Below are 11025 nucleotides of genomic sequence, written 5' to 3' on the forward strand. Positions count from 1 at the left end.
TTTGACTTCATTGTGTGCCTTGGGAACAAGTCCTGTGTTCTAGAACTTTCCCTCCACTTGCCCCTCTATCTCAATGTAGTTGTCTAGGGTATCATTTTCCCTTGTGATCTGTCTTAATGGTTACTAGTAGAATTCAACCCTTTTTCCTCCCCACCAAGAGATTTTATTTCAACAAAGGCAAGCACTAGCTTGTCATCTAACCTCTAAGAAAAACTCCTTACTCCCCTCTGCCCCCACCTGTTCAAAGCCCACCCTTCTCAACATGTCACTTCCTCAAGGAAGGCCTCCTTGCAGAGCCCCAGCATCATATAGACACCTCCCTCCAGGCTCCCATTATATCTACTACTGCGGGCAGGAATCCCTCAAAAGAAATGGAGTAGCCATCATGGTCAACAAAACAGTCCGAAATGCAGTACTTGGATGCAATCTCAAAAATGACAGAATGATCTCTGTTTGTCTCCAAGGCAAACCATTCAATATCATGGTAATCCAAGTCTATGCCCCAACCAGTAACGCTGAAGAGGCTGAAGTTGAACGGTTCTATGAAGACCTACAAGACCTTTTAGAACTAACACCCCAAAAAGATGTCCTTTTCATTATAGGGGACTGGAATGCAAAAGTAGGAAGTCAAGAAACACCTGGAATAACAGGCAAATTTGGTCTTGGAATGCAGAATGAAGCAGGGCAAAGACTAATAGAGTTTTACCAAGAAAATGCACTGGTCATAGCAAACACCCTCTTCCAACAACACAAGAGAAGACTCTACACATGGACATCACCAGATGGTCAATATGAAATCCGATTGATTATATTCTTTGCAGCCAAAAATGGAAAAGCTCTATACAGTCAACAAAAACAAGACTGGGAGTTGACTGTGGCTCAGATCATGAACTTCTTATTACCAAATTCAGACTCATATTGAAGAAAGTAGGGAAAACAGCTAGACCATTCAGGTATGACCTACATAAAATCCCTTATGATTATACAGTGGAAGTGAGAAATAGATTTAAGGGCCTAGATCTGATAGATAGAGTGCCTGATGAACTATGGAATGAGGTTTGTGACATTGTACAGGAGACAGGGATCAAGACCATCCCCATGGAAAAGGAATGCAAAAAAGCAAAATGGCTGTCTGGGGAGGCCTTACAAATAGCTGTGAAAAGAGAAGTGAAAAGCAAAGGAGAGAAGGAAAGATACAGGCATCTAAATGCAGAGTTCCAAAGAATAGCAAGAAGAGATAAGAAAGCCTTCTTCAGTGATCAATGCAAAGAAATAGAGGAAAACAACAGAATGGGAAAGACTAGAGATCTCATCCAGAAAATTAGAGATACCAAGGGAATATTTCATGCAAAGATGGGCTGAATAAAGGGCAGAAATGGTATGGACCTAACAGAAGCAGAAGATATTAAGAAGAGGTGGCAAGAATACACAGAAGAACTGTACAAAAAAGATCTTCATAGCCCGGATAATCACAATGGTGTGATCACTCATCTAGAGCCAGACATCCTGGAATGTGAAGTCAAGTGGGCCTTAGAAAGCATCACTAAGAACAAAGCTAGTGGAGGTGATGAAATTCCAGTTGAGGTATTTCAAATCCTAAAAGACGATGCTGTGAAAGTGCTGCACTCAATATGCCAACAAATTTGGAAAACTCAGCAGTGGCCGCAGGACTGGAAAACGTCACTTTTCATTCCAATCCCAAAGAAAGGCAATGCCAAAGAATGCTCAAACTACCGCACAATTGCACTCATCTCACACGCTAGTAGAGTAATGCTCAAAATTCTCCAAGCCAGGCTTCAGCAATACGTGAACCATGAACTTCCTAATGTTCAAGCTGGTTTTGGAAAAGGCAGAGGAACCAGAGATCAAATTGTCAACATCTGCTAGATCATGGAAAAAGCAACAGAGTTCCAGAAAAACATCTACTTTTGCTTTATTGACTATACCAGAGCCTTTGACTGTGTGGATCACAAGAAACTGTGGAAAATTCTGAAAGAGATGGGAATACCAGACCACCTGACCTGCCTCCTGAGAAACCTATATGCAGGTCAGGAAGCAACAGTTAGAACTGGACATGGAACAACAGACTGGTTCCAAATAGGAAAAGGAGTATGTCAAGGCTGTATATTGTCACCCTGTTTATTTAACTTCTATGTAGAGTACATCATGAGAAACGCTGGACTGGAAGAAACACAAGCTGGAATCAAGAGTGCCGGGAGAACTATCAATAACCTCAGATATGCAGATGATGCCACCCTTATGGCAGAAATTGAAGAGGAACAAAAGAGCCTTTTGATGAAAGTAAAAGAGGAGAGTGAAAAAGTTGGCTTAAAGCTCAACATTTAGAAAATGAAGATCATGGCATCTGGTCCCATCACTTCATGGGAAATAGATGGGGAAACAGTGGAAACAGTGTCAGACTTCATTTTGGGGGGCTCCAAAATCACTGCAGATGGTGATTGCAGCCATGAAATTAAAAGACACTTACTCCTTGGAAGAAAAGTTATGACCAACCTAGATAGCATATTCAAAAGCAGAGACATTACTTTGCTGACCAAGGTCCGTCTAGTCAAGGCTTTGGTTTTTCCTGTGGTCATGTATGGATGTAAGAGTTGGACTGTGAAGAAGGCTGAGAGCCGAAGAATTAAAGCTTTTGAACTGTGGTGTTGGAGAAGACTCTTGAGAGTCCCTTGGACTGCAAGGAGATCCAGCCAGTCCATTCTGAAGATCAGCCCTGGGATGTCTTTGGAAGGACTGATGCTAAAGCTGAAACTCCAGTACTCTGGCCACTTCATGCGAAGAGTTGACTCATTGGAAAAGACTTTGATGCTGGGAGTGATTGGGGGCAGGAGAAGAAGGGGCCGACAGAGGATGAGATGGCTGGATGGCATCACGGACTCGATGGACATGAGTTTGAGTGAACTCCAGGAGTTGGTGATGGACAGGGAGTCCTGGCATGCTGGGATTCATGGGGTCGCAAAGAGTTGGACATGACTGAGTGACTGAACTGAACTGAACTCCAGGCCCCCATCCTATTCTTGCCAGCAGAATGCTAAGTGAAAGTGAAAGTCGCTCAGTCATGTCCTATACAGCTCATGGAATTCTCCAGGCCAGAATACTGGCGTGGGTAGCCTTTCCCTTCTTCAGGGCATCTTCCCAACCCAGGGAATGAACCCAGTATCCCACATTGCAGGTGAATTCTTTACCAGCTGAGCCACCAGGGAAGCCCAAGAATACTGGAGTGGGTAGCCTATCCCTTCTCCAGTGGGTCTTCCTGACCCAGGAATCGAACTGGGGTGTCTTGCATTGCAGGTGGAATCTTTACCCACTGAGCTATCAGGAAAGCCACAGAATGCTAAATATGCCCTTATTATATCTCCAAGGGAAGATTTTGGAGAAGGCAATGGCACCCCACTCCAGTACTCTTGCCTGGAAAATCCTGTGGACGGAGGAACCTGGTCGGCTGCAGTCCATGAGGTTGCTAAGAGTCAGACAGGACTAAGCGACTTCACTTTCACTCTTCACTTTCATGCATTGGAGAAGGAAATGGCAACCCACTCCAGTGTTCTTGCCTGGAGAATCCCAGGGATGGGGAAGCCTAGAGGGCTGCCGTCTATGGGGTCGCACAGAGTCGGAGACGACTGAAGCGACTTAGCAGCAGCAGCAGCAGCAGCAGCAGGGAAGATTTTATCCATTTACTGATTCATTCATTCATTTGTGCAATAATATTTGTGACGTCCGTCTTCCTTATCAGGTACTGTAGCACTTCAAGGATATAGAGAATTATCTTGGTTTCTGAAGAAGAGGAGAGTATCAGCTACAGGCAAGAAGATGAGCGAAGGCATAGCAGTGTCACAACTTTTTTTTAAATTAAAAATTAAAAAAAATTTTAATATTGGCTGCACTGGGTCTTTGTTGCTACCCGTGGGCTTTCTCTAGTTGCAGAGAGCAGGGGCTGCTCTCCAGCTGTGGCACGCGGGCTTCTCATCGCAGCGGCTTCTCTCATTGCTGAGCACAGGCTCTGCGGCACTCAGGTTCAGTAGTTGTGGTGCTAGGGCTTAGTTGCTCTGAGACATGTGGGATCTTCCTGGACTAGGGATCGCCAGGTAAGGAAGATGTGAACCCAGGGCAGCAAGTGGCCCCTGGACTGAAAGGCAAAATCAAACAGATAAGAGAACCATGAGATATAGTGAGGTGGTGCCCAGGGGAGTTTTTCTGATCTACTGGGTTCAACTATGTCTGAAGTCAATTGTATCCTGGACCTCCCAGTTACATGCATTTGATCATTTGTTCATTCAACAGTTAGTTACTGGGCTTCCCTGGTGGTCTAATGGGTAAGAATCTGCTGCCAGTGCAAGGGACATGCTCTGACCCCGGCTTTGGGCAGGTTCCACATGCCGCAGAGCTGCTGAGCCTGTGTCAGAACTACTGAGCTCGCACTTGAGAGCCTGTGCTCACCAACGAGAGAAGCCACCGCAACGAGAAACCAGTGCACCCCAGCTTGGGTGGAACCTGCCACAACTAGAGAAAGCCTGCGTGCCGCAGCGAAGACCCAGCACAGCCAAATAAATAAATCACATGATTTCTCTAAAGAAAAACAAGAGAGAAAATCCAGAAAAACTCCTAGTTACTGAATGCTTACTACACTAGTCAGGGTTCTCCAGAGAGACAGAACCATTAGGAAATAGATAGATATGAAAAAACTTATTAGAAGGCACTAGCTCATGCAGTTAGGGGCTGTGAGGTCCATGATCCACAGTTGGTGAGCTGCAGGCCAGAAGAACCAGTGGTGAGTGTCCATTCGGAGATCGAGGACTGAAAACCAGGAGAGCTGATGATGTAGGTCTCAGTCCAGTGGCAAAACCAAAGTCCCAGCTCCAGCAGTCAGGCAGGCAGCACACTCTGCCTTCCTCCACCTCTTTCTTCTATTCAGGCCTCAACATATAGGATAAGAGCCACGTTGCAGAGGGCAATTTGCTTTACCCAGTCTATGAATTCCAGGGTTAACCTCATCTGGAAACACCCCCACAGACCCAGAAATAATGTCTAGCCAAATATCTGGGCACCCTGGGGCCCTGTCAAGTTAATAAACAAAAGTAGCCATCACGCCCACTATGCAATGCACACCTCTAGGAGGCGGAAATATAGCAGCAGGCGAGGAGAGGGTAGTGTCAGGGGAGGGGAGACAGTGAGTTAGTGGTTTGGTTTTTTTTTTTTTTTTTTTTGAGTTTTTTTTTGAGTTAGTGTTTAATGGGGACACGTTTCAGTTTAGGAAGGTGAAAAATTTGGGAAATGGATGATGGTGAGAGTTTCACAGCAATGTGAATGTACTAAGTGCCACTGGACTGTACAGCTAAATATGGTTGGATAGTATGTGTTATGCTATGTGACTTTTACCACAATTTAAAAAAAAAAAGTTAAAAGAAAGGATGAAAATCCTACAAGTGGAGTGTACCCGGTAGGAGGTGTGAGGTGCAGGTAGAAAGATTTATAAATAAAATAAGCAAATAATTAAAATAGCATGTTCAGTGATAACAAATGCTATGGGGAAAAGCGACAAAGCAGAGGAGAGTCATAAAGAGTGTTGGGTGGGGAGTAGGGGATACGTTTTAAAATTTTGTTTCAAAATGTAAGTAAAATTTTAATTTAAATTTATTTGGTAACCATCTAAAGAGATACAGAAAAGAAAAAAAAAAAAAGAGAGGTAAAGAAAAGAACCAGGGATAAATATTGAGAAAAAGCTTTCCAGCAGAGGGAACAGCAGTTGCCCTGAGGTAGGACCAGGCTTTGTTTGTTCAATTAGACATCACTCCTTCTGGCCTCCGCTGCCTGTGGCCTGTTCCTCTCACATTTACTGTCAGTGCTCACCACACAGTTGCCTTTATCTGAGTTCATGTGTGATTTAGAAATACCACCAAATACCTGCTGCTGCTGCTGCTGCTGCTAAGTTGCTTCAGTCGTGTCTGACTCTTCACAACCCCATGGACTGCAGCCCACCAGGCCCCTCGGTCCATGGGATTTTCCAGGCAAGAGTACTGGAGAGGGGTGTCATTGCCTTCTCCTACTATTTCCCAAACAGTGAAGCTCTCACCCTGGTGTCAATACGATCTCTCATTTATAGATGAGGTCAGGAAAGTTCAGAGAAGATAGGTAATTTTTTCCAGGGCAACCATCCCAGGAAAAGGCTGAGCTAAGATTCAAACCCAGGCTTTCCCACCTCCAAACCGGGTTTTGCAGCCCTGACTCCCACGGTTGGTGGTTGAAGACACTGAGTACATATTTGGGAAGAACACTGACTTCTTTGAAACTTATCTGTAATTCAAGCAACTGGCTCTGAGGACAGCAATGCCTTGAATAATCAAACTTTGGCCAAATATTCCATTTATACTGTGACTATTAGCCCATTTCATTTCATAAACCCCTTGTAAGGCAGGGACAGCTATGTCTGTTTTCGGGTGGATAAAGTGAGAATCCAACCAACCTGCTGAAACTCACAGGTCAGCCTGGTTGATGACTGTCTCAGTTTCTGGTTCCTTAATCCTCTCCTCTGGAGTCTGCAAAGCCCTTTGCCCTGGGCTAGGCTTTGCCCTCTGCATCCTTTTTCTGCCCTGGCAGACGGTCACCCCTGAGCTTAGACCCCTGCACCTAGAGGCCCCTTTGCAGAGCCACTGCATGCCCTAGAAAAGATGCTGGCCCAGTGCTGGCCCTGTGGTGCTTTGAGCTCCCTGGGGGTGACCCTGCCAGCACTGACATCCCAGCCCCCCTGCTCTGCACCCTGCGGGTGCTGGGGGCCAATCCTTCTCCGTGCTTTGAATTTCCACCCACCACTCTCCCTGGCTGGGAGCACCCACCAGCCTGGGCACCTTGCATTCTATGTACAAAAGGGTAATCAAGATGGCATTTCAGGGAATTCCCTGGTGGTCCAGTATTTAAGACTCCATGCTTTTACTTCCAAGGGCCCGGGTTCAATCCCTGATCTGGGAACCAAGATCCCACAAGCTGCGTAGTGTGACCAAAAAATTTTTTTCAAATAAAGAGGGGCCTTCCCTGATGGTCTAGTGGTTAAGAGTCCTCCTGCCAACACAGGGGACATGGGTTTGATCCCTGGTCTGGGAAGAGCCCCCATGCCATGGAGCATCTAAGCCTGTGAGCCACAGCTGCAGAAGCCTGTGCACCCAAGAGCCTGTGCTTTGCAACAAGAGGAGCCGTTGCAATGAGAAGCCCGAGCACCACAACTAGAGAGTAGCTCCCACTTGGAGGAGCAAGAGAAAAGCCCGTGTGCACAGTGGAGACCTCAGTGAAGCCAAAAATAAATCTGTAAACTATAACAAGGATTGGCATTCAACAGATAACTACACATTAAAAAAAAAAAAAAAAAAAAGATGGCACTTGAAATGTAGTAACTCTGTGCAGATTTTTTGGTTTCTCGACTCAACTGTGAGCTTCTCAGGGTGGGGACCAAGTTCAGGTCTCTTTTATTCTCTTAACCCATGGGAGACGTCCTGGCCTTATCAATAATCTTGGAGACGCTGTATTAGTTTTCTAGGGCTCCTGTAACAAATGGAAGCAACCTGGTGGCTTAAAACAACAGAAAGTTATTCTCTCATAGTTCTGGAAGTCACAGGTTCAAAATCAAGGTGTTGGCAGGGCTGGCTCCTGCTGGAGGTGTGGAGGGGTGGTCTGCTCCAGCCCCACTCCCAGCTCTGGGCAGTCACCGGGATCCTTTCCTTGCGCCTGCATCACCCCAGTCTCTGCCTCCGGCTTCACACAGCCCTCCCGCTGTGTGTCTGACTTCCCTTTGGTCTCTCTCTCTTTAAACAAACAGCTCTTTTTAGCATTTTATTTTGTTTTAGTTTTCTGTGTTCTTGGCCATGCCTCATGGCATATGGGATCTTAGTTCCCTGATCAGGGATTGCACCCATGCCCCTTGCAATGGAAACATGGAGTCGTAACCACTGGACCACCAGAGAAGCCACTCTTGGGTGTCTTTTAGGGACTCTGTTGTCAGATGTAGGGCCCACCCTAAATCCGGCTTGACCTCATCCTGAGAGTTTTAATTACATTGGCAGAGGATCAGATGGTTAGATAGCATCACTGACTCAATGGGCATGAATTTGAGCAAACTCTGGGAGACAGTGAAGGACAGGGGAGCCAGGCGTGCTGCAGCCATGGGGTCAGAAAGAGTCAGACACTATTTAGTGACTGAACAACAACAATTACGTTTTCAAGGACTCTTTTCCAGGTAAGATCACATTCACAGGTACTGGGGGGTTAGGACTTGGACCTGTCTTTGTAGGGTCACTAATCAGCACTGGAGCGACTTTGAGGAGATACCCCACATCCAAGGGCAAAGGAGAAACCCCAGAAAGACAGTAGGAGGGGTGAAATCATGTTTAGAATCAAACCTCATACCCACCAGAGATGCTCAGAGGACTCAAACAAACCTTGTGCACACCAGAACCCAGAGACCCCGCAGAGACTGATACAGAACTGGGTTTGAGTGTCTCCTGTGGAGGTGTGGGTCAGCAGCGGCCTGCCACAGGGGCAGAGGATCTGGGTGCAGCAGACCTGGGTATGGCATACTCCCTCTTGGAGAAGGTTGCCATTAACCCCACCACAGAGCCGCCAGAACTTACACGGGACTGGGAAACAGACTTTTGGAGGGCTCAAACAGAATCTGTGTGCACCAGGACCCAGGAGAAAGGAGCAGTGACTCCACAAGAGACTGACCCAGACTTGCCCGTGAGTGTCTAGGAGTCTCTGGTTGGGATGTGGGTCGGCAGTGGCCTGCTGCAGGCTTGGGGGCACTGAGTGTAGCAGCGGGTGCATGGGACCTTTTGAAGGAGGTCACCATTATCTCCATTACCTCCACCATAGTTTGGCCTCAGGTCAAATAACAGGGAGGGAACACAGCCCCGCCATTCAACAGAAAACTGGATTAAAGATTTACTGAGCATGGCTCCGCCCATCAGAACAAGACCTAGTTTCCCCCTCAGTCAGTCTCTCCCATCAGGAAGCTTCCATAAGCCTCTTATCCTTCTCCATCAGAGGGCAGGCAGACTGAAAACCACAATCACAGAAAACTATCTGATTACACGGACCACAGCCTTGTTCAACTCAATGAAACTAAGCCATGCCATGTCCACCCAAGACGGACATATCATGGTGGAGAATTCTGACAAAACGTGGCCCACTGGAGAAGGGAATGGCAAACCACTTCAGTATTCTTGCCTTAAGAACCCCATGAACAGTATGAAAAGGCAAAAAGATAGGACACTGAAAGATGAATTCTCCAGGTCAGAAGGTGCCCAATATGCTACTGGAGATCAGTGGAGAAATAACTCCAGAAACAGTGAAGGGATGGAGCCAAAGCAAAGACAACACCCCGTTGTGGATGTGACTGGTGATTGAAGTAAAGTCTGATGCTGTAAAGAACAATATTGCATAGGAACCTGGAGTGTTAGGTCCATGAATCAAGGCAAACTGGAAGTGGTGAAACAGGAGATGACAAGAGTGAACATCAACCTTTTAGGAATCAGTGAACTAAAATGGACTGGAATGGGTGAATTTAACTCAGATGACCATTATATCTACTACTGTGTGCAAGAATCCCTTAGAAGAAATGGAGTAGTCATCATAGTCAACGAAAGAAATGCAGTCATAGTCAACAATCATAGACTATGATAGAGTAGCCATCATAGTTAACAATCTGAAATGCAGTATTTGGATGCAGTCTCAAAAATGACATAATGATTGTTCATTTCCAAGCAAACCATTCAATATCACAGTAAACCAAGTCTATGTCCTGACCAGTAATGCTGAAGAAGTTGAAGACCTACAAGAGCTTCTAGAACTAGCACCCAAAAAAGATGTCCTTTTCATTATAGGGGACTGGAATGCAAAAGTAGGAAGTCAAGAAATACCTGGAGTAACAGGCAAATTTGGCCTTGGAGTACAGAATGAAGCAGGGCAAAGGCTAATAGAGTTTTGCCAAGAGAACGCACTGGTCATAGCAAACACCCTCTTCCAACAACACAAGAGAAGACTTTATACGTGGACATCACCAGATGGTCCATATGAAATCAGACTGATTATATTCTTTGCAGCCAAAGATGTAGAAACTTTATACAGTCAGCAAAAACAAGACTGGGAGTTGACTGTGGCTCAGATCATGAACTCCTTATTGCCAAATTCAGACTTAAATTGAAGAAAGTAGGGGAAACCACTAGATCATTCAGATATGACCTAAATCAAATCCCTTATGATTATACAGTGGAAGTGAGAAATAGATTCAAGGGATTAGATCTGATAGACAGAGTGGCTAAAGAACTATGGACAGAGGTTCGTGACATTGTACAGGAGACAGGGATCAAGACCATCCCCAAGAAAAAGAAATGCAAAAAAGCAAAATGGCTGTCTGAGGAGGCTTTACGAACAGTCAAGTAAAGAAGAGAAGTGAAAGGCAAAGGAGAAAAGCAAAGATACACCCTTTTGAATGCAGAGTTCCAAAGAATAGCAAGGAGAGATAAGAAAGCCTTCCTCAGTGATCAGTGCAAAGAAATAGAGGAAAACAATAGAATGGGAAAGACTAGAGATCTCTTCAAGAAAATTAGAGATACCAAGGGAATATTTCATGCAAAGATGAGCACAATAAAGGACAGAAATGTCATGGACCTAACAGAAGCAGAAGATATTAAGAAGAGGTGGCAAGAATACACAGAAGAACTGTACAAAAAAGATCTTCAAGACCCAGATAATCATGATGATGTGATCACTCACCTAGAGCCTAAGATCCTGGAATGTGAAGTTAATGTGAAGTTAGGAAGCATCACTATGAACAAAGCTAGTGGAGGTGATGGAATTCCAGTTGAGCTATTTCAAATCCTGAAAGATGATGCTGTGAAAGTGCTGCACTCAATATGTCAGCAAATTTGGAAAACTCGGCAGTGGCCACAGGCCACAGTGACCAAAAGATCAGTTTTCATTCCAATCCCAAAGAGAAGCAATGCCAAAGAATGCTAAAAC

Source organism: Ovis aries, chromosome 3, assembly GCF_016772045.2.
Source record: "Ovis aries strain OAR_USU_Benz2616 breed Rambouillet chromosome 3, ARS-UI_Ramb_v3.0, whole genome shotgun sequence".
Lineage (NCBI taxonomy): Eukaryota > Metazoa > Chordata > Mammalia > Artiodactyla > Bovidae > Ovis > Ovis aries.